The sequence below is a fragment of the Stenella coeruleoalba genome (assembly GCF_951394435.1).
Source record: "Stenella coeruleoalba genome assembly, chromosome: 6".
Classification (NCBI taxonomy): Eukaryota; Metazoa; Chordata; class Mammalia; order Artiodactyla; family Delphinidae; genus Stenella; species Stenella coeruleoalba.
This window is the reverse complement of record NC_137151.1, coordinates 44,004,575-44,027,290: the sequence shown is the minus strand read 5'-3', so window position 1 is coordinate 44,027,290 and position 22,716 is coordinate 44,004,575. Positions and strand designations below refer to the sequence as shown.

General features: G+C 36.8%; 1 long non-coding RNA gene across 1 annotated transcript in view; it reads right to left on the bottom strand.

Annotated features, from left to right (window-relative positions):
* The window catches only part of LOC307187643, a 472,947-nt gene extending 455,210 nt beyond the window's left edge, over positions 1 to 17,737 (bottom strand). The window contains exon 1 of the long non-coding RNA XR_013828669.1: positions 17,330 to 17,737. This is a non-coding gene — a long non-coding RNA (uncharacterized lncRNA). The remainder of the gene's footprint in view (positions 1 to 17,329) is intronic.
* Positions 17,738 to 22,716: the final 4,979 nt, after the last annotated feature.

Below are 22,716 nucleotides of genomic sequence, written 5' to 3'. Positions count from 1 at the left end.
TTTTTTCTTTACAACATCAGCATGGTTATGGACAACATTTACCATGGCTCTATTCAGCACTAAACAGGAGAATCTACCTTACACTCTCCTTTATCATGGCCGATGTTGTTGGTTGTCTCTTATACTGCAATGAGTTTATCAATTATATTATGTCAGGTTTCAAAAGTTAAACCTCTTTTAAGCACCGCCCCCATTCACTAGTTCATAAGTGATATTTAAATATTGCCTCTATTTTTCTGATCTTTTTTCCAGTTCAAAAATGGCTTTCAATTTTTTTTAATCAATGTACTTGAAAGCAGTTCTCAAGCTTTATTGTGCATAGAAAGGATCTGGGGAACTTGTGGAAATGCAGATTCTGATTCACCAGGTCTAGGAAGTGCCTGAGATTTTGCATTTCTAATAAGCTCTCAAGTGAATACTCATCCAAGGACCATACCTTGAATAGCAAGGCACTGAAGAATACCAGTCTTGAAGGGCAAAAGGGAAAGACAATTTTTTTTTTTTTTTTTTTTTTGCGGTACGCGGGCCTCTCACTGTTGTGGCCTCTCCAGTTGCAGAGCACAGACTCCGGACGCGCAGGCTCAGCGGCCATGGCTCACAGGCCTAGCCGCTCCGCGGCATGTGGGATCTTCCCGGACTGGGGCACGAACCCGTGTCCCCTGCATTGGCAGGCGGACTCCCAACCACTGCGCCACCAGGGAAGCCCAACAATTTTTTTTTTTTTTTTAAGGTTAAGCGTTTTCTTTCCTAGCTATACAAGGATAGAGACAAACATTTGTCGTCCAACCATTAGGCAAAATGATGATGAAAAACAAGGTTATAGAGTCAGTATGTTCTACTATTTAAAGTATAGAACTAAAGACTAAAGAGTTATATTATTGTGCATTCAATGCCAAGGCATCCCAAAGAGGTCAGGGACATTAATCCAAATAGGACACAAATGTGAAAAATAACTTTTCATCTTTCAATATCATTGTCTATAAGATAATGATAGGTGATGCGTGTGGGGGGAAATGTACCTGGGAGGAGAGTGCTGGCCACATCCGAGCACTAACAATGGCTTCAATAGAAGAAAACATAATTTTCATTAGCAAAGAAATAAAAGATGCAAGCAAACAAACAACAAAGTCAGGAACTGCAGAGGCAAAGGAAATTATGGAAAGCATGAAAAGGGAATATATACTGAAAATCTACCATTCTAAAAATAAGAATCCTTTGACACAGCTATTGCATCCATTTTATAAATGAACACAGTGAGTCCCCATTGGGTTATTGCATTATTTATGTAAATGCAGGTAATAGCTGTCGGAGATTTTAATCCAACTCCCTCAGATTTAAAGTTTGTCTGTCTGTCTACCATTGTTCTGACTCTCAAAACTAGGACAAAAGGACAATGTAGGCACTAAAGAAGTAGTTGATACTAACAGTGCTCTAAGAAAAACTGAGAAATCAAGCAATATATGAGTTTTGAGAAGGGTTACAGAAAGTCAAGTAGTAGGAGAAGTGTAGTAGGAAAGAAAGGTGAACAGGAAATAAGTGATGAGTAGTGGGAAATAGGCACTGAATGGTAAATGTTCTGCAAAATGGATAACATACCCTGGTTGCTGAGAATTAATTATACAAGGTTTAGCACTGGCTTTTCAGATCTGGGGCATTACGTACGTTCCCATTTAATCTCAGATGCTTTATATAAAACATCAGACCAGTACATTCAAATTACTGAGTAATGACTATCTACCAGTTACTGTCAGGGACTGAGTTAATGAAACTTTATATGGTTCATCAAAATATATTTGTGAGAAAAAACAGTTGGCAAAGAGATTCTTGGTGATATTAAAACAGTTTCACAATGAATGCTTAAAGATAAAGTAATTGAATCATTCTCTCAGATCAGTTTAAAGATAAGGGTGTTCCTGAATCACAAAAATATCAATGTTTCTCTTGCCACTGTCTTGTGAGACAAAGACACGTGTTATGTACAATACAGAAATATGATTTGCAGAATTAAATTGTAAAGAGAAAGCAATGCAAATTTAAGAATGACCTAGACACCCTATATGAAATTTTTCTCCAGGGAAAAATCTCTTTCTGCCTAGTTACAGATATGAGTGAGGCAATAAAGCACTACAATAATCTGAGTTAATCGGCTTTGATGATTCCGCCATATAACAGTGGGGGTAGGGCATGACAACAAAACCAAAGGAACTACTCCTCATTACGCATTTCAGGAAACTGGTAACGGTGCTGAATAGAGAATGCTAGCAGAGGGTAGTGCTTGCTGCTACTCTCTCGTGGGGTCAGTGGTGCCAGCTTCCTCAGATAGTCTCTGCATTTCTGTATTTGTAACATTAACGATAGCCCATATATTCTGGCTCCCTTTGCCAGGTGGCAGAAAAAAGAAAATAAAAATCTGAATTGTACTGTATCTAATTTATTTCTCTAAGGTTTGGGTTGATGTTTTTCTCCTGTACAAAAATGAGACTTGTTTTACAAAGTAAAAAAGTAAGCTGGAAAAGGAAGGCATTCACAAAAATCCTCCTGGGGAGAGTCCCTGAGGATCAGAGGGCGCTCCGCCATCATCCACTTTAATGTAATTTTTTAAAAAAATTTTTTTGAAGTACAATTGATTTACAATGTTGGGTTAGTTTCAGGCGTTACCTATTTTGTATATACAAGTGTATATATGTTAAACCCAATCTCCAAATTTACCTGCCCCCTACCAACTTTCCCTTTGGTAACCGTAAGTTTGTTTTCTATGTCTGTGGGTCTATTTTTGTTTTGTATATAAGTTCATTTGTACCATTTTTTTTAGATTCCACATATAAGCAATATCATATGGTATTTGTCATTCTCTTTCTGACTTACTTCACTTAGCATGATAATCTCTAGGTCCTTCCATGTTGGTGCAGATTGCATTATTTCATTCTTTTTTATGGCTGAGTAGTATTCCATTGTGTGTGTGTGTGTGTGTGTGTGTGTGTGTGTGTGTGTGTGTGTGTGTGTGTGTGTGTGTGTATATCTTACATCTTTTTTATCCATTCATCTGTTGATGGACATGTAGGTTGTTTTCCATGTCTTGGCTGTTGTAGATAGTGCTGCAGTGAACACTGGGGTGCATGTATCTTTTTGAGTTATGGTTTTCTCTGGATATATGCCCAGGAGTGGGATTGCAGGATCATTTGGTAGCTCTATTTTTTACTCTTGTTTCTGTTCAACAAAGGATTTTCTCTCTGCTCTCTTAACCTTTATATGGTGTGTCAGGAGGCAAATTTGAAGCCATATATTCTTCTCCTATCCTATTTAAATTCTTACCAAAAGTTCATTTGCTTAGAGAACTAATATTCCACAAGAGAGCAAGTCTCAAGAGGGGCTGTTACGATCACCTGTCACTGGAATTTTCAGGAATTATAGAATAAATAAAATCAGTGTTTATTTATATGATTCCACCTAAAAACGACTGCTTAAACATTATGAAAATTTGGACTCCAGTCTGCATGCATACTTTTATTTACTTTATGGCATTTATTTTTCTTTGTTTCTTTCTCTCTATATAGATTTTCCTCCACCTGTGTACCTAAGAATACCCTGAGAGTAGCACTGAGTAAATCTTCCAAGACTGCTGTGTGAATCCTGTAGTCACTGCCTTGCAAAGATTGGAGCCGGTAGCTTACATGTGCTTCTGATTATGTTAATGAATTAGAGGTCAGGCCCTTTGACTCTTCAGTTAAAGCAATCTGAATCCAGTTAAAGGTAAAATTAAACTAAAAAGAGTTTTGGTTACCTCATAATCTCACCAAAAATAGCTCATTTAATATGTACTGAAATCTGGCATAAATGAGAGTCTCTTCTTTGATCTATGTACAACAAAGCTAGCAAATATAATCTCCTCCACTCTAAGAATGATAATAAAATATATATTTTACTCACTGAAGTAAATACAATTACTCAAATTTTCCACCTAATGCATGGTGGTAAATTCCATCCCAACTTCACAAGGTGAAAATAGTCAACTATGGACAAAATTGGCTCCAAGTTTCAATCTGCTCTTTCGAAAGTTTGGAAAGACAGCTGCCTAGCATTCTAGCCACCTTGTGTTAACACAGCAATAAAGCACAGGGTAGAATACTACTTCCTAGAATGGGTTTCTGGGACAAATGGGCTCTACTCACACATCAGTATGTCAACACTTTGGGACTTGGTGGCTCCCAGACTCAATGGAAATATTCTATTTGTGAATATGTTTGAGTTCAACATAACTGAAAAAAGAAAGAGAAAATACAGTCTTTAAAAGCTGTAAGCAGCTGGTGAAATAAGTGTTGGCCCCTCTCACATTTCTCATGGCCAAACCCACTTGTCCAAATCCATGAGCTATGGGAAGAGAAGAGGATCATGAACGTCTTAATTTTGGTCACGGATATGAAGGTTAAAATAGATGTGCAAGGCCAGGTTCTTTAATAAAATCTGTTCCAGAAAGACTTCTCCCATGAAAAAAGAAATGATAAGGTGTGGTGTGGAAAAGAGATCCGTATCCAACATAATATTTTCTTTCGAAGATCAGACCATCTTTAAAATGATAAGGCAGATTAATTTTACTAATCATGAGGACTTGATGAAATATTGTACAACTGATTATTAATTCAAGTAGATTTGTGGTAAAATGTTATTAGTCAAGATTTATTAGGCACAGAAATGGTCTAAGCACTTTATATGTTTGAAATATTAATGCCCACACCTGATGAAGCAGTCCTATTATTATCAGCACTTCACAGATGAGAAACCTGGAGCAGAGGGCTTGAGTAACTTGTCCCACAGGAGATAAGCGGTAGGAAGTGGAGCCACAGTTTACATCTGGGCTAATTCCAGAGTCAGCATTTTTAGCAAGTGACCACTCAACCTGAATAATTTCTTCAAAATTTTGCTTTTCATATTACTACTATCACAGGGGAGGATGGGATCTTTAAATTAAATTAGATCTTGAAATTAGGTGGAGGTCTTCTCCTGACACTACCAAATTCTGGCATCATGTAGGTCTCAATGAGCAGCTCACTGACTCACCGCAAGACTCCAGCAAAGCAGAGCCTCTGAAGGCAAGGGAGTAAGAACAGTTATGGGAAATGAGGCTACTTAAGCACTTACGAATTTACATTTAGCCATGAAAAACTTATTGAAACTATTTGTAGTGCCTTTACCCTGTGTCAACTTAGCTTAGCTAGAACTACATTTTCCAGAATTCCTTTTCCTATAGGTGACTGGGTCAGAGTTGGTCACCATAGAAATTTGTGTGAGATTTGCAAGGCAGAAGCAAAGAAGCAGGCATTTTTATGGTCTAAGTCATCGTAGGGAAGGCCCTGTTGTTATTCACTCATGTAATTGTTTTTGCTCTCGCTCATTTTGTTGGTACAGAGAGCAGCCAGGCTTACTGGACCTCTTCCTTCAATGTCCCAGAACCATGCGCAAGGCACATGTACAGAAGGGGTGCCAGCAGAACCTACGGACATTGGAGGCAGTGAGAGACAGATGTGATTCTGGGGTGCCATCACAGGTTCCTTGCTCTCTCCTACTTTATGTCTACCTGCCCTTCCCAGCTGATGTCTTTGTTGACACTAGGCCCATTATATAGACTGCTCAACCAGAATTGTGTAACACTTAATCGCTTCATTAAGTTTCTTATTCTGTATCACTAGAGTGGATCTGCTCCTCTTTTTTTTTTTTTTTTTTTTTTGCGGTACGCGGGCCTCTCACTATTGTGGCCTGTCCCGTTGCGGAGCACAGGCTCCAGACGCGCAGGCTCAGCAGCCATGGCTCACGGGCCCAGCCGCTCCGCGGCATGTGGGATCTTCCCAGACCAGGGCACGAACCCATGTCCCCTACATTGGCAGGCGGACTCTCAACCACTGCGCCACCAGGGAAGCCCAAGATCTGCTCCTCTTAATGAACCCTGAACAGTATACCAGTCATTCCTTGTGGATTGCTCTTAGCAAACTTTTAGAATTTGGGATTACAGATGCTATCAGTGATAGCCTATCATGGCAGAAAAGACAAAGATCAGAAAAATGTAGTATTTCTTTAAAATTGGAGTGAGGGAGAAAGTTCAATTGGAACAAAGAGCATGCAATATATGAACAATCAAATAAAATATACTATACGGCATTTATCAAGTGAATTTTACTCCTCTCATACTGCATTTATTCCACATATCATATGATTTAAGCATGCCATCATGCTTCATGTCAACAGAGCAACATGGAATTTCTGAAGCAGAAATTATCTTGCTCATAGAAAAATGGAGATAACTATGAGTATCATTTATTCAGTGATTTGAACCTGGCTGCAGACCTGGCCTCCATGTGGGTATACCTACATATTGAATAATGGCAGCAAGAAATTGAATTTGATGTCGTATAACTAGCTAAATTCCACCTGCCACGACCCTCAGGAAAAAGTACATTTTCGCTAATACCACCTACCCACAAGAAATGAATACAGACAGCCTAAGGCAGTTGTGTCCATCCTAGCTGCCAGAACCAAACTATATGTGATGACCAACTAGTTGTGAAGAAAAAAAAATAAACAAAAAAAAAAAACTTCAGAGAGTTAAGAAACTTTATGTATTAAGCACTTCCAACTCTGAGAGGAAATCCACAGCAAATTTCAGTACAGCTAGGTTAGTCATATGGCCTGGTTTTCTCTAGATACCCTGATCTATGCTCAATTTACCAGAGAAAATATTCACAAACTTCTCTTTCATTCTCAAATATGTCACAGTTTTGATAAAAATTATCTTTTACCCTAGTAATAAGCCAATCACATGATCAGATGAAATAACAACAGTAGCTAACTTGTATTGAGTCCTAGTATACGACAGGAACTGTCCTATGAAATTTAACGTATTACTTTATTTAGTCCTAGCAAACCCCCTCCACCTTGAGGGAAGTATCATTAGCACCCTCTTTGGTAAGAAGCCTGAGCCACGTGGAAATTAGCAACTCCCCAAAGCCCATGTGGTTGTAGGTGGCACAGCAGAGCAGTTGAAATGCAGAGACCTTAACCATTATGACAAACTACAATGAGAATCTAAGATGGACAGTGGATGGAGACCCCCTGGGTATGCATAAAGAGAATCTCCCCAGTTTCTGCCCCTCCAAAGTACTTCAGTTTCCCCATACATTTGCTAGTGCTCTATACCAAAACATGTGATGGTTGATTTTATGTGTCAACCTAGCCAGGCTAGGGTGCCCAGTTGGTGGATTATACACTACATGTTGCTGTGAAGATATTTTGTAGATGTGATTAACACTTATAATCAGTTGACTTTCAATAAAGAGTACCCTCCATAACACGGGTGGAGCTTATCCAATCCATTGAAGACCCTGAGAGCAAAAACCGAGAATCCCCAGATAAGAAGGAATTCAGCCTCAGGACTGTACCATAGACATCTTGCCTCTGGAGTTTCTATTTTTTCTGGACTGCCCTATGGGCTTGGGGTCAAGACTGTGACCTCAATTCTTGCCTGAGTTTCCAGCCAGTGCATCTGCCCTACACATTTTGGACTTGCTGGCCCCCACAATTCTGTAAGCAAATTTCTTAAACTCTCTCTCTCTCCTTCTCATTTACATCGGGAGCATATACTACTTTTTTTCTCACTTTACAGGTGAGAAAACTGATGTGTTAAAGATACTAACTTACCCAGTCAATCAGTGATAAAGTGTAATATTTACCCAACCTAACTGACCTCAGAGACTTGGTGCTTAGTCACTAAACTACATTGCAACCCAGGGGCACACAAGCCCAAAAGTCAACAAAGCAGGATGAGAAAAGTCAGAGATTTGAAGTCAAGACTCCTAAACTATAAGTCAAGTTTTAAAAGCTACAACCAAGTGCTCTTGAGTAACTCAGTTTCCTCTTTAAGCTCCAGATTTTCTATCTATAAATAGAGGAAAAGAGCTGCCAATAACCTTGATATAAAGATAAAAATATGTCAACATATAAAAATGTAGGCATCATTTTATCTTCCAGATGAGAATTCATATCCTGGTCTCTTTCTCCCACTGACCACAAATGTCCTGGCATATTGAACATAAAAGTAACTCTTGGGACTTCCCTAGCAGTCCAGTGGTTAAGACTTCGCTTTCCAATTCAGGGGGTGTGGGTTCCATCCCTAGTCAGGGAGCTAAGATCCCCATGCCCCAGGGCCAAAAAACCAAGACAGAAAACAGAAGCAATATTGTAACAAATTCAATAAAGACTTAAAAAAATAAAATAAAATGACCTTCTAAAAAAAAAAAACTCTTGCATCAGGAGGCCTAGGATACAGCACCCACTGTCCACATAATCCCTTTTCATTTACTGATATTAACACAAGGAACACCAGAACATTTTATTAGCATAGAGGCTTTGACATAGCACCAATACTTTTCTTAACCCTTTAGATTAGTATATATGTGTGCATATCCATATCCATTTAACATTTAAACATGTTAAAAATTGAGGATCTGAACATTTGTAAAAAGGAAATAAGAAAAGAAAAAATAGGACTAAATGAGCAAAGCAATTAAAGTGAAAAAAAAAACACCTTGAAAAAGCAATAAATATTAAATGATTAATAAAATGTTAGTGTTTGGTGAAACAAAGCCAATTAAAAACCAAACACAACACTATGTCAGACACTGTAGCAGAGTAGAGACATGAGAAATCTTACCAAATCAGGAAAAATCCAGGTCCCTTTAAGGGAAAATTTGCCAAATCTTGTTTAAAAAATCCTTCACAATACACTTACTGACTTTGTTCAGAATATTTCGAGTGCATGTGAAAGTCTATGTTCATTATACTGCATTTTCATTATTCTTAAAGATGTAATAGTTTCTTTACTTAAATAGCTCAGTATTTTTTCTTTAAGCAGCAGCACAGCCTTCAGGTGTGTTTACACTCAGCAAGAGGAAAGGTAAGAATTCGGAAGCAAGAATGAGGATAGGAGAAATGAACAGAAAAATCAAAGAAAAACACAGGGGAAGCCAAAACAAAGAAGAGAAGGCAATTTATTTTAGCAATATGGTGAACTGAGGAGAAAAAAGGACTGTCTAATATGGTAACTTGCAGGGACAGATCCAAGTGAGCTTACTGAGTCATTTTATGTGAAAGTCAAATCATAACTAATAAATTTAAAGCACTGAAGTCCATTTGGCATATCGTGTATGGTAAATGAAATTGTCTGTTTTGCTTCCATACGGTCAAGATACTTGGGAGAAGATTAGGTAAACGGCTGCATATACCAAAGGGGTTGTTAATTTTTTACTGGTACATTGAGCCAATGTAGTTAACTCTATAGATTCAGACCCTAGACTCCTCCTATGTACCCTCACATCATTGATGTTAATAGGAAAAGGGTATGTAAAAGAGATAGATGAGAGTTAAGCTGGCAAAGAAAATGCAGCTTTCTGTCTTTGTTCTCAAGACAGGATAGAATGATATACTAACTAGTTTCCTCAGCTCATTCTGTAGTAATGTTTTTCAGACCTTAGCTCTTTCCTCCCTTTTCTACTACAAAGGGAGCATATGGCGCCACAGCCTTGCACAAAGAAAAGAAAACATGGTAGTAAATTATCTTAAATACACCTGAACTTATGATAGCCAGAGTCAAGCTTTCCCTAGAAGGGTTTTTTTTTTTCACATAATTCTAGATTTATTTTGCCATTTAAATGTTTATTTTGGCTGAAGTCAAAATTTAATTTGTTCTTCAAAGAAACATAACAATGGAAATAAAAAGAGGAAGCTTTTGTTCGCTCCCTGGGAGTTCTGAGAAGTAATAATTATAAAATGATAAGATTCTAAATGAAAATGTCCCTTGGAAAGGTTGAGGTTGACAGTGGCACAGACCTACGTGAAGGGAAAAAAGTCACATTATATTCATGAACATAAATATAACCAGATGATGTAATTTTACATCTTTTGATGATTTATTATATAAATGTTTCATACGTTTGAAATGAAACCCTTTCTAAAAATAAATGTTCATTACAAGTCGCAGAAAATACTTCAAGGATAGTACTCATAAGCTAGTATTACTATTAAAAGAGAATTAATAGATCAATAATATAAACTAAGAAAACTGATACATACACAAACACACTAAATCAGAGAGTAACTCATTATGACAGATATTTTTACTTATTTCTAGTCATGTCATTCAGTCTGTATTGAACAACTGCTCTGGTGAGCCACTGCATTATGATCTCACTTGTCCCTTGGAAATACGCACACACACACCCCACACCACACAAACACACACACACACATACAACCACCAATACAATGACAGCAAGTTTGTAATTTTAAAAAATCAAATGTCTATTTTATAATTATGCACACTGATTAGAGATTAGAAGCCAGCTTCTGCCAAAGACCCAAAGAGGGTTTCATAAGGAGTTTCTATGATACTTTTTGCGAGCGGTGAAGTTATGCATGGTTCAGGAGAATGCCTGATTTGTGCAGACATGTTACAGCTTTACCTTTCTAGATTTCTAAACTCTGTCACTTGAGTCATCTGTTAGAAACTGGATGGTATATTCACCTACACACATGTATAGATGCACACACACGTGGATGCACACACACAGGTGTGTCTTAGCAACCAAATGTGTCACTTCCCTGCACATATGAACCTCCACCAAAACTCTACTAAAGTTTCCTTTAGTAAGGAAGTTTCACAGAGTACTAATTTGATGTGGAAGGAGAAGGAGGGCTGGTTTCCTAATCTTGTCACTGTCTTTAGAGTTGTCACTTGATATCTCTGCATGAAATGACTGATACAGGCATGTTTCTTCTAGTCCGATTAGCTGATAGATTTCCTTATGCCACAGAGAGACTCGTGTCTCTGTATATCTCTATTGTTTCCCTAATCTGTACACACAGACTTTGACCAATCAAGAGAAGTGCCTTGTCAACCTGCTCCATTTTGTTTGTGGCCCTCAGCTTTAGTCAGCTGCCCTCAAACAGGAGAATTCTAGTTAACATTCATTGAAATTAGCTGTAGAGTATGAGAAACATTGAAAGGAAATATTGTGAATGCTGTGAGGGCAAACTTCACTCTCCTCAAGAGAAAAGACCAGTTGAGATAATATAAAGAGGGCTCCTCTGTAGTTGCACAGAGTTCCCTGAAATTTAGGGAGCTAAACCAGAGAATTTTCCATTCTAAATTATGTCTGCAGGAAGCACATGCCATTATTTTAAGAAGGAACATCATTCTGTAATTTAACCCTGTGGACAATTAACTGAATTTTTCATGTTGTATGATTTTAAAATTTAAACAAATGTCTATGATAGTATTTAGAATCCAGTGAAAGCAGAGGCATATGAGTGGAAAGATCAAATAGTTTCTTATTAAATATTTTCACTATATAATTTTAATACGGATGCTAGATTTACCACCAAATCAATTGTTCAAAAAATAATTTTATGTCAACTTACCAAATAACCAACATCCAATTTTTATGTCACCTTACCAAATAACCAACATTCATATCAGAACCAGTTCAATTTCAGTTAATATTCTTCCCTGTCATGTCACATAGATTTGTTTGACTTAATTTTATTAATATTACATTAAATCTACTTTATTCTTTAAATATAGGGGGCTTTCTTTTTTTTTATGAAGTTTAGCCTCTTAGATATTTAGAACTGAATATCAGTGGTCATTTCATAATGCTGCCTGTTTTCATTGATGGAGAAGCTCACTGCAGAAAATTTAAAGTGATTTCTTTATCCCTACAGCTAATTAATGACAAGACCAAGACTAGAACCTTGGTTTCTGTTTCCCAACTCAAAAGTTCTTTATATTACTCCATACTTCCTAAGTTAATTGTCTTTTTTTTTTTCCACTTAGTAGAAATTAGAAAACTTACAGAATGTGAAGAGTAGTGGTTAAATGAAATGGCTTTAAATTTTTTTAAAAACTCTGGTTTTCGATTGGCTCTCTATGCATGCTGAGTGTGTGATGTTGGGCTACTTATTTATTTTTTCTGTATTTTTCATAAGGCTTCATAGGCTTGTTATAAAAATAAAATCTTATTATGCATTTAGACCATTTACCTTAGTGCCTGGCAAACAGCAAGTGCTCAATGAATGTAAGCCATTAGTTCGGAACAGGTGTTGGAAAATTTTTTCTGTCAAAGGCAAGATTGTAGATATTTTAAATTTTTCGAGCCATTGTAGGGTGAAAGCAGCCATAGGCATTATGTAAATGAATGGGCTGTGTTTCAATAAAATCTTATTTACAAAAACAAGCAACAAGGTTAGATTTGGTCCATGGACCACAGTTTTTTGACTCCTTGTATAGTCCACAACTGTCAAATCAGGCTGGCTAGAATCACCCAAGTGGTAAAATGGTAAACACTTTACAATTATTTGTTTTTTCTGCAGAAACCCATGTGGAAAAAGATGTATACCTTGACAGGATACACATAAAAGGTCTAAAATCAGTTATGTCATTACTTCTCAAGGATGCATTTAATTGTTTTGTATTGTTGCTTATTCAACCTGTCAAGATAAATAATGAACAGAAGTCCATATATTTAACCAAATACAGATGCAAACATGGACCTCACTGAAAACTCCATGCATATTGCTGGTCACAGAGTTAGCAAAGATAAATGTAATAAGTGACACATGTTCTGAGGACTGGGTTGTTTTGTCTCTGTTTCTGTTGACAAAAGGGAGTTTCAAACATGTGAACCTCTGGTGTATGTCATGATACGAAAGAGGACTTGAAAGAGGGTCAAAAATTTCACCTTGCAACTCTAGGCCATGTGTAATAATCAACACTTTCATCTTCATACCAAATCACTTAGATAAAGTACATAAGGAATTCTAAAGAAAATGTAATAAACTGTCCACCATCCATCCATTTTTCTGTTGGTAAAAGACAACAGTAGTATCTGGCCTTACATTTAGGTCTTTAATCCATTTTGAGTTTATTTTTGTGTATGGTGTTAGGGAGTGTTCTAATCTCATTCTTTTCCATGTGTCCAGTTTTCCCAGCACCACTTATTGAAGAGAAGCCGCTCCTTACTCCTATGATATGGATAGAGTTAGGGAGTTAGCATATATGATGACTGGCTTAAGCCAATCGGTGAGGAGCACTCTCCTAGCCACAGGCATTGGTTCAAAGACATGTAAATTTCCAGTCAGATGGATTGAGACAAGGGGGAAAGTTTCCTGAGATGCCTGGGAGGGAAACAATTGTCCTCCCTGAAAGAATATAGGGGATGGAATTGCTGCCATCCTCTTCCTTGCACATAGTGTGAATGGTAAGGGCAGTAGCTGCCATACTGGGGGCCAGGCAATAGGGCATGAATTGTATATAGAGACTTTTAAGACAATACTAAAACCTACCAAAGAAGTGTCTTTTATTACCACAATTCACTGACAATTCTGAACAACATGAATGATAAAATATTCTCCCCATTGAGGGTAGACCGCTCCACAGTGGCCCCCACCACTACCTTCTTGGTACTGCTTTCTCCACACAGAGCATGAGACCTCCAAAGGCCAAGAATAAAAGAAATCTGATTTAGATGATATCACAGAGTTCTGGTTCTGGTCATGTCAAAGACCAACCTTGCCTCTGAACATTCTGTTGCAAGACAACCAAGATTCCTTTTCTTCTTAAGCCAGTTTGGATCCAGTTTTCAAACACCTGAATCCCAAAATGTTTTGTTTCTTATTTTAAATCAAAACTTTCAGGTATCAAATTCATCAATATTTTTACATTTTAATGCTTGTTAACCACTTATAACTTTGTTTTAGGGTTTTATACATAGCAGTTACTGGAAACATGAAATTTCAGAGTTAGGACTCACAGTGATGTCTTTCATTAGAAATGTTTGAATCAACTATTGCCTAGAAGATTGTTTTTATATATTGAGATTTCTTTAGTGTTATAAAAGAAAATAAATAGTTATTTTAATCCTCTTTATCTCACTGAACAACAGATAATGTTATACACAAACAGGTGTAGAATGTATACATATGTGTACACACGTACACACACACACACACACACACACACACACTTGGTTGGTCCTGACTTTTTATCAGATTCCGTAAACTTTTTTAAGACCAGTATAAACTTTCCTCTAGGCTTGACACCACTAAGAATATCATTCAAACAGAATTATACATTCTTTTTTTTATCTAGGTAGCAAATATAAAAGTGTGGTCCATTTTGATTTTCAGGTTAAATTTGTGTAGATATTGGAAAAAATTCTGGTAATAATTCCCCTCAACCTCTAAAGTGTACTCTTAGTGAACTACCGTGAGTAGAGAAGGAAGAGTGAAAGATGGTCTGGGGTTTTTTTTGGTGGTTTTTTTCCCCACATTATAACATCAGTCTTCTGATAGTTATCTTCATCCTGAGGAAGCTTGGTTTTAAGTTTCCCTTTGAATCCTGGCTGATGCATGACTATCTGCAATATGCACTTTGCCCAATATTTGACTTTCTCTGAAATATATACATCAACAATTAATAACTTTCTCAAAATGCAGTGAAATTAGCTTTCTGATTGTGTGATTTAATTGCCACAGTGGTCAGACCAGGTCATTTACACTGCATCTTCACAGGACAATGCGATATAATGTACTGAAGGACACAGAATAAGAGGGAAAGTGGTGACCTAAACTAGAAACAGATAATCTGCATTTTTACAAAGTCTGAAATGAACAAAGTGATTTCACATATACCCTAATATTTCTAGTATTGATCAGTAGGTATTCTTCTGGTTGTACAGTACAGATGGTGAGTTAGAAAACATATTTTTATTCAAAACTACAATAACGGCAAAGTGTATATAGTACTCCCTATGTACCAAGAACTAGTCTAAGCACTTACTTATAATAACTAACTAAATTACTGTAAGGAAGATACTAGTATTATCATTGTTCCCTTTAAAAATACAAGAAGACAGGCAGAAAGAGTTCAAATAATCTAGACACGGTCTATAGCTAGTAAGTAGTAGAGTTACAGAGTTAGCATTTGAATTAAGGCAGTCTGGGTCAGAAACTAAAGTCCATAAAAATCGCTCTGCTATTTCTTAGTAAATACCTAAGGATTATACAGTGATACAGTTGCACTAAGGAAGCATCTATTTGGGTTTTTTTCAGGTTAGGTGCTGTAAGCACGCTATCTATGACATAGAATAGAACTATAAAACCTGCACAGAAGATATGTAAGAGAGTACTAGGCAGATTAGTGGGGGGAAAATGAAATATCAATGAGCTGGCAGTGAGTCTGCTGTTTTATTTTTCCTCTGTTTCTCCCAACCTGATCTTAATGCAACCCAAAGTTTGAAGTGGGCATTGGGCTGTAGTCAGAGAGCATGCCAAGAAAAGGCTTCTGGTGATGATTTGGAAGGTAGGAAAGGGAACGCCTAACACTGGGAACAGTGTAAATACTCCTCATGTTTATTTTGCTGTGTCTTTTCTTTTTTCCATTAAAAAAAAGTCATCATCCTATTGTGTACCAGTCCCCATGCAATCCAGTGATGGCAGTAACAGTATCAGCAGTGGAGGCCCAGTAAAGCCACAACTCAGAGGAGGGTAATCTTCCTCTCTGTTTAAGAGAGCTGGGGTCCCAAGGAGGTAGCAAACTTCTGATGCTTCCAATGTCTCTCTCTTGCTCACTCTCTCTTTTCCTATCTCCCTCTGTCCTCCTGCCACTTTGGTCCAGATGTCAGCACAGCCCTAAAAGGACACAGCAGAGCAGGGCAACTAATCCCCCGACCCCAAACTCACACACTATTAAATAGGTAACCTTAATATTTTGATAACTATTAAAGAAATTGTATTTATAACTTAAAACTTTCCCAAAAAGCTATCACTAAGCCTAAATAATTTTTCTGGTGAATTCTACCAGATTTTCAAAGAAATAACACAAATTCTACACAATCTCTTCCAGAATATAGAAGACAGAACATTTTCCAACTTATTTTATAAAGTTCCATTACCCTGATCTCCAAATTAGATGAAAACATTTCTTTTAAAGTACTAATCAATACCTCAAAAACATCAGGACATGGCCAAGTCAAGTTTATCCTGGAAATGTAATGCTGGTGAAAGTTTAAATATTCCGATATTAATCAATATGTTAACAGTCTAAATTAGAATGCCCACATGATCATATCAACGGATATAAAATTTTTTTAAATTTATGATTCTTTTATGTTAAAAAACTCAGTAAATTAGGAATAGAAGAGGTATTTGGTAAAGGACATCTACATAAAACATCATGCTTAAAGATGAATGCTTTCTTGCAAAGATGTTCTACAATCTCACTGTGCCTATTCAACACTGTACCAGAAATCCCAGCTAGCACTGAAAGAAATTTAGCCTCATGATCAAAAGGAAAACAAACAAACAAACAAAAACATTTTTATTGACAGACAACATTATGGTCTACATATAAAATTCTAAGAAAACTACTAAAAAATTCCTAGAACGAGTAAGTGATCTAACAACTTTGCAGGATATAAGAACAACACAGAAAAATTCAGTTTTTATATATGAAGCAATGTACAATTGAAAACCCAAAGTAAATAATCAGTACCCCAAGATAATAATATCCATTTATCCATGTAACCAAATATATACATACACCTCTGGTCCTATAATGACTAGATTTGTAAAACAAGGATAGTTTTTAATTTTTTTTCCCTCAAAGAATTGGGTGGCCACCTCAATGATATCAAAGGACTGACACACCCATTTACCTCTGTCAGAATGTTTTACTTTCCCTCATTTAGCTTAGGGGAGAAGCCCCCACCCCAAATTTGTATCATCTGATTATCAGCTATGGTTGGTTTAGTCAGACTGGTGGCCTCCCATTTTGGTAATCTATTTACAAACACTTTTGAGGATCCTCCCTGGGTTTAAGAAGTTCTCTAATTAGGACCCTCAGCTGGGCCTTTGATCTGACGAGGCTTGGCTACAGCCTCACCTGGTCTCAATTCTGAAGTTAATCACTTAATAGTGTCTTCAGAGTGTAAAGGCAACTCAGAAGATTACTAGGGTGAGTACTCAAATAAAGAAGGGGAGAGGGGAGAAGTAATTAAAATTTTAGGTACCTTTTATATCATTAATCTTTCACTAGCCTTCTACAACAAATCTTTCAATGAGGCGATTTTGGAATTTTGAAAGCTTTTGGGGCTTCCACATACCAATTAAAATAGGTACAATAGTTTAAGATGAAAGCTCTCTAAAATTATAACAATTCAGATATTTCTGCAATTCAAATGATCCATATTTTTTCCCTGCTAATTTTAGAAAAGAGAAAAACACTTACCACTGTTGTTTCCAGTAGACCCGGGGCAGGCGCAGATCCAGAAGACTGCCGACTTTGCGCACTCAAAATTGTTTTCGCGTGTCAAAAGAACCCCAACTTGGCCACTTCAGGGCCAGATTTCCTTTAGTTCCCAATTAAGCACTTGGAAGCATACATAAACCCAGCTAGTGTTCCCATAGGTGGCTGTTTGCACAGGAGCCATTCGGCCTTTGAGGCACAATTTCCCAGTATTAACCTCATAGGCTGATTCAGATATGAGATATGATCTGAACAACTTTCTGAGGACAGCGTGGCAGACCTCATGCGTGCTGCTTCTCAGTCTAGCTCTCCAAGGAGTTACTCTTAGGTCGGTTCCCCCCGGTGAGAGCCTAAAACAGCCACGGCCGCTCGGAGCGCCAGGATTCCAGCCTGCCGCGCTCCGCGGAAAAGCAGACTTACGGGACTGCAGCCTCTCGCGAGGATTGATGCAGTACTCGCGAGGATTGATGCAGCCTCTCGCGAGGATTGATGCAGCCTCTCGCGAGGATTGATCCTCGAACAGTTCACGAGGTCTTCAGACTGTTTCTCGAGTTCGTCCTTCGCCTGAGGGGGATTTGTGACTGGAAAGAGAAAAATGTCCCTTTATTCTTTGAAGCGGAATAATTCAGCCTCTCATTTCACTAGCAAAAGTTTCGTTCAGACTTTATGTCAACTCATTTCTTTTTTAATTTAAGCCAAATTTAACAGAAAGCCAGTCACCTGTTGTTTCCCTGGACCTCTTACCCTGATCCCCTAGGCCCTGCCTAGGAAATGCACCTGTGCCCCTTAAGACTCCAAGTCTTGGGCTTCCCTGGTGGCACAGTGGTTGAGAGTCCGCCTGCCGATGCAGGGGACACGGGTTCGTGCCTCGATCCAGGAGGATCCCACATTCCGCGGAGCAGCTGGGCCCGTGAGCCATGGCCGCTGAGCCTGCGCGTCCGGAGCCTGTGCTCTGCGGCGGGAGAGGCCACAATAGTGAGAGGCCCGCATACCGCAAAAAGAAAAAAAAAAAAAAAGACTGCAAGTCTTAAGGGGAAACCACCTCAAATAAAACTTTTAGAATCATCACCCAAACAATGAGATCCAAATATCAGAACAATTCACCGGAACACCTGAGGAGTACCCAGAAGTCAGTGTGGCACAAAGGAACCATGCTGGTGCCGAACTCCGATGCGGGTAGACTCCTGGTGACCCCCTGATGGGTGTCTCTGATATCCTGCCGGCTGCGCCAAGCATATGTCGACGGAAAATTGATCCATCGATCTAAGAAAGAAATGGAAAATTTTATTCAAACCAAATTTGAGGTTTATAACCCGGGAAGAGCATCTCAGAAAGCTTTGAGAACTGTTCCGCCCATCAGAAGTCAAGGTACAGTGATATAAGTTTTTTGAGACAGAGGGCTGTACATTAAATGACATATTATTGACAATTTACACAATCCAGATCTAAGCATCATTGTGGCCCCTTACAAGATATAGAAGGAACGTTATCTTTTAAGGAGTTGTCTTGATGCTAGGAGAATGTTGCTCTTTATGGTCAAACAGGTGTTCCTGCAGATGAGCGAGGTTTGCTGGAGTCCTAATGCAGATACACAATGCACACCTGGGGGAGAGAGGAGGCCAAAGGGCAGAGAAAAATTTCTGTTTAAATTTTTCTTGTCTTGCCATAAAATATGAATTTTATTTCACAATAATAAATCTCAATATATATAATTAGTATATAATATATATAATATATTAGTATATAATTTTATATATAATATATAAAATTAGTGTTATATACTAATACTATATATATTCATTTCTTATCTTAATTGTATCAAAAATCTTTTAATAACATTTAAAATCATTTTTGAAAAGTGCATTTATTTGCTATAGGCTTCTTTAATGTGTCCTAATCCTAAGGAATATAGCAATTACATTTGGATGGCAATAATTAGTCATTTCTTATTCTAGTGTCCATTGGATTACTTCCAATAGCTCCCTATAAGCCACTTTGAGCCATTGAAATTTCAGTACTGGAGAATGTATAAAAAACTGTCTTATCTAACTTTCATTTATTTGAGGAAAATGAGGTCTAGAAGTGTTAAGACACTTTTCCAAATTAAGCCATGAGTCCACATCTTTTTGCAAATTTAAATACCTTGACCCAGAATCAAATATTTCCAGTGGCCTTTCTTTTCTCCTCTATTCTATAACTTTTCACAACATATTTTCTGTTAAAACTCAGTATTCTTTTCCCTGAAATACTTCACAGGCCTGATTCCTCAGTGAACACACATTTATTTTTATTTCTCTTTTTTAAATTTAAAAATCTGTTACTGAATCATTTAATACTAAATATATCTCAGTTTTTTTCTTGAGCACATAATATTTTCATAAGAGATTATAAGCTCCTTGAAGACAGGAATTAAACTGTATTTGGTTTGGTTATCCATATGGCCTTGTAGATACAGTATATCAAAAACACTCAATAATGCTTGTCGATTTTAATCTTCTGTGATGATGAAAATTGTTTTTTGTTATTAAAAACCATATTCCAGAAAAAGGCATTTAAAAAAATGCATATGTGAAAATAAGCCATGTAGGTAATATATTGTTACATTTGTCTTAAAATAAGCCTTAGGCATTCTCCCACACTTTTCTCACCATTATCTCCATCTGGAATAATAAAACATATCTTCTGATTACAGCTATTTCTGTTCTCTCAAGCCTGAATCTAATTTATTTGCTATTCAACCTTACTTTTCCTGTTACAAGATTTGTTTTTCCTATAATGCAATCCAAGGTTTTGATTTAAAAGGTAGAAAACATTTTTCCCCCAAAACGTGGAATTTTAAACTAAAAGAGATAAATAAATTTAAAATAAGTTCACAACAAAAACATCAAACAAATTTTAATTTAAACCCAGTAATTTTTATTTAAATGTGTTTTAGAATAGATGAGTCCTTTGGGGAGACACAGCAATATATATTATGCCAACAAGTAGAAATCTCAAAAATGCTTTCCTAACAGAACTTTTGAAATACTTATTTACAGAGAACAAAGGATTTCTTAGAAAGCCTGTGGTATTTCTAAAGTTGCATTTTATTTCCAAAGCTATGAAATATGATGTTCCTTCTATGACACCGCCATTAAAATTTAAAAGGCTTATTTAGAAACCACAAAACTATCAGGTAGATTTTCTCAGAAATTTGTTCTCTGGATACTGTCATTTGCTAGTTTACTTATTAGCAGAAACATGAGTTTAATTTGTTATACCCACATACATGCTAATACCACATACATGGCAATAAATCATGCCATTTCCTCACTTACATTTTACCCAAAGGGCAATTTCTCAACTTCTACATTTCCCCGAATAGTAGGAATATTGCTTTTCCTTCTCTACATACAATACAACCTTGATTGTTGGCTTAAATCCCCTGGTGAAATAATCATACTTTGGGGCAGATACACTATACTCTGGAATTTGAACACTGATGACCTTTTTAGAAGATCTAGATTGAGTTAATCTCTGAAAAGTTAAATGATGTGTCATTAAGGGCATTTAAAAACATAAGTCAGTATCCTAAATCAGAGATTTAGGAATTAAATCCATGGCAGAGGGTTTTTTTTTTTCCATGAGAATGAAAAATGTAATTTTCAGCCATACACTGGGCATCCAAGTAGGTGATATACTCATTTTCTATTTTGAGAAAAATTTGAATTTGTCTCATTCCTCTTCTACTTTTTAAAAAGTACATAAATCAAAAACAAAATAGTATTTAAAAAACTTGTAGAAAAATACATTTTTTCATGAATACTTTTACCTGTTGAAAAGACTTTTAATTTCTTTTTCATCACAGTTTCAGCATGTTAAATGTTCTGAGAGTAATGTTGAACTGCATTTGTTTACTCTAATAAATTGTTAAACCTGTATAGGAAATCAAGTCTGAAAAATTAGCAAGAAAAAAGATCTTTTTCTCCTGAATTATCAAGTGATCTATCTAAAATGTTTTCCCTGGAGAGAGCCGGGTTGAACTTTTACCTTAAATAACTGTTCTAAAACCTCAGTACACTCACTTAAAATAACTCTGAATTAGGAAAATAGCCAAAAGCACAAGGTAAAGTACTTTACAGACTTAGAGAATTAATCACATTTAGCAAAACGAAAGCAAATTAAACAACACAAAAAGGACTAAAGTGTACACACATGAGTTGCAGTTTCACCAGAATTCTCCCTTTTCTGTGTTAAATAAATTTGGAAAACAACCAAAGGCTCATCTCACCATTTTCTTTCTTCTCTCTTTCCCCATTTTCTTCTGATTTTTTTGGCTCAAAATGATACTCTCTTTTTTATCACTATTCACTTACCTCCATTTTGAATTTAAGATTTCCCTATGCTGTTTTTATTCCACACCCTCTGAGACAAGATTGCCCCTTTCTACCCTTAAACTTACCATAAATCCTTTCTCTAGAGAGTTTTCTGTTAAAATGGAATTGAGATATAGCTACTAGAAAATCCCTTTAGAATGTAGAAGTCTGTTTACTACTTCCTTGCAAACATGCATTTTTGTGTCTAGGTAGCTTTACTAGGGATGGGAATTTAATATTCATATTTTAAGCTACTCAATCTCAAAGAAACAATTTAAAATCCCTGAATCATATACTTCAACATCATCTTTTCAGATTTCAAAAGTATAAAAGCCTCCTCCTTGAGGTCAAGTACCTAATTTCCTCCAGCCTGTTGGTACTGAGATAAGGAATTTTCTGGGGCAAGATACTGACTGTATAAAATACGCACACTGCTCCCTTTTTAGATTTTAAGTCAGTAGTCACATTTGAGAATTCTAAGGGTAACAGAGTTTGAAAAGCTACAAAAAAAAAGCTATAGATAGGAAAAGTACGATTTCCTATCTATAAGGAAACTTTCAATAGAATACCAACTGTTAATTAACCAAAACTGAAGGAGCTATAAAAAATTAAACATTCTAGGAAAAAGGCTACATGTCAACTAATCCAACTAGGGCATACATGTAAATATCCATGTAAATCTCTATATTTCTATTTCTATCTCTAGATATAAACATAGATATCAATAGATAATCCATCAGTCCAGTGGAGAGACAGGAATCACACCAGTTATTTTAATGGAGATTTTCATATATAAAGTATTGTTAACTAGCTATAAAATTGTTAACCAGATAGCTGAAAAGCCAAAAATAGTACATGAAAGTAACATCGTGGTAACAACTATAGGAGGTAGCTAAAACCCTGCTAAAGTTTGAATGTGTGTCCCCCTAAAATTCACACGTTGAAACCTAATCCCCAACGTGATGGATGGTATCCAGAGATGGGGCCTTTGGGAGGTGATTAGGTTCTGAGAGT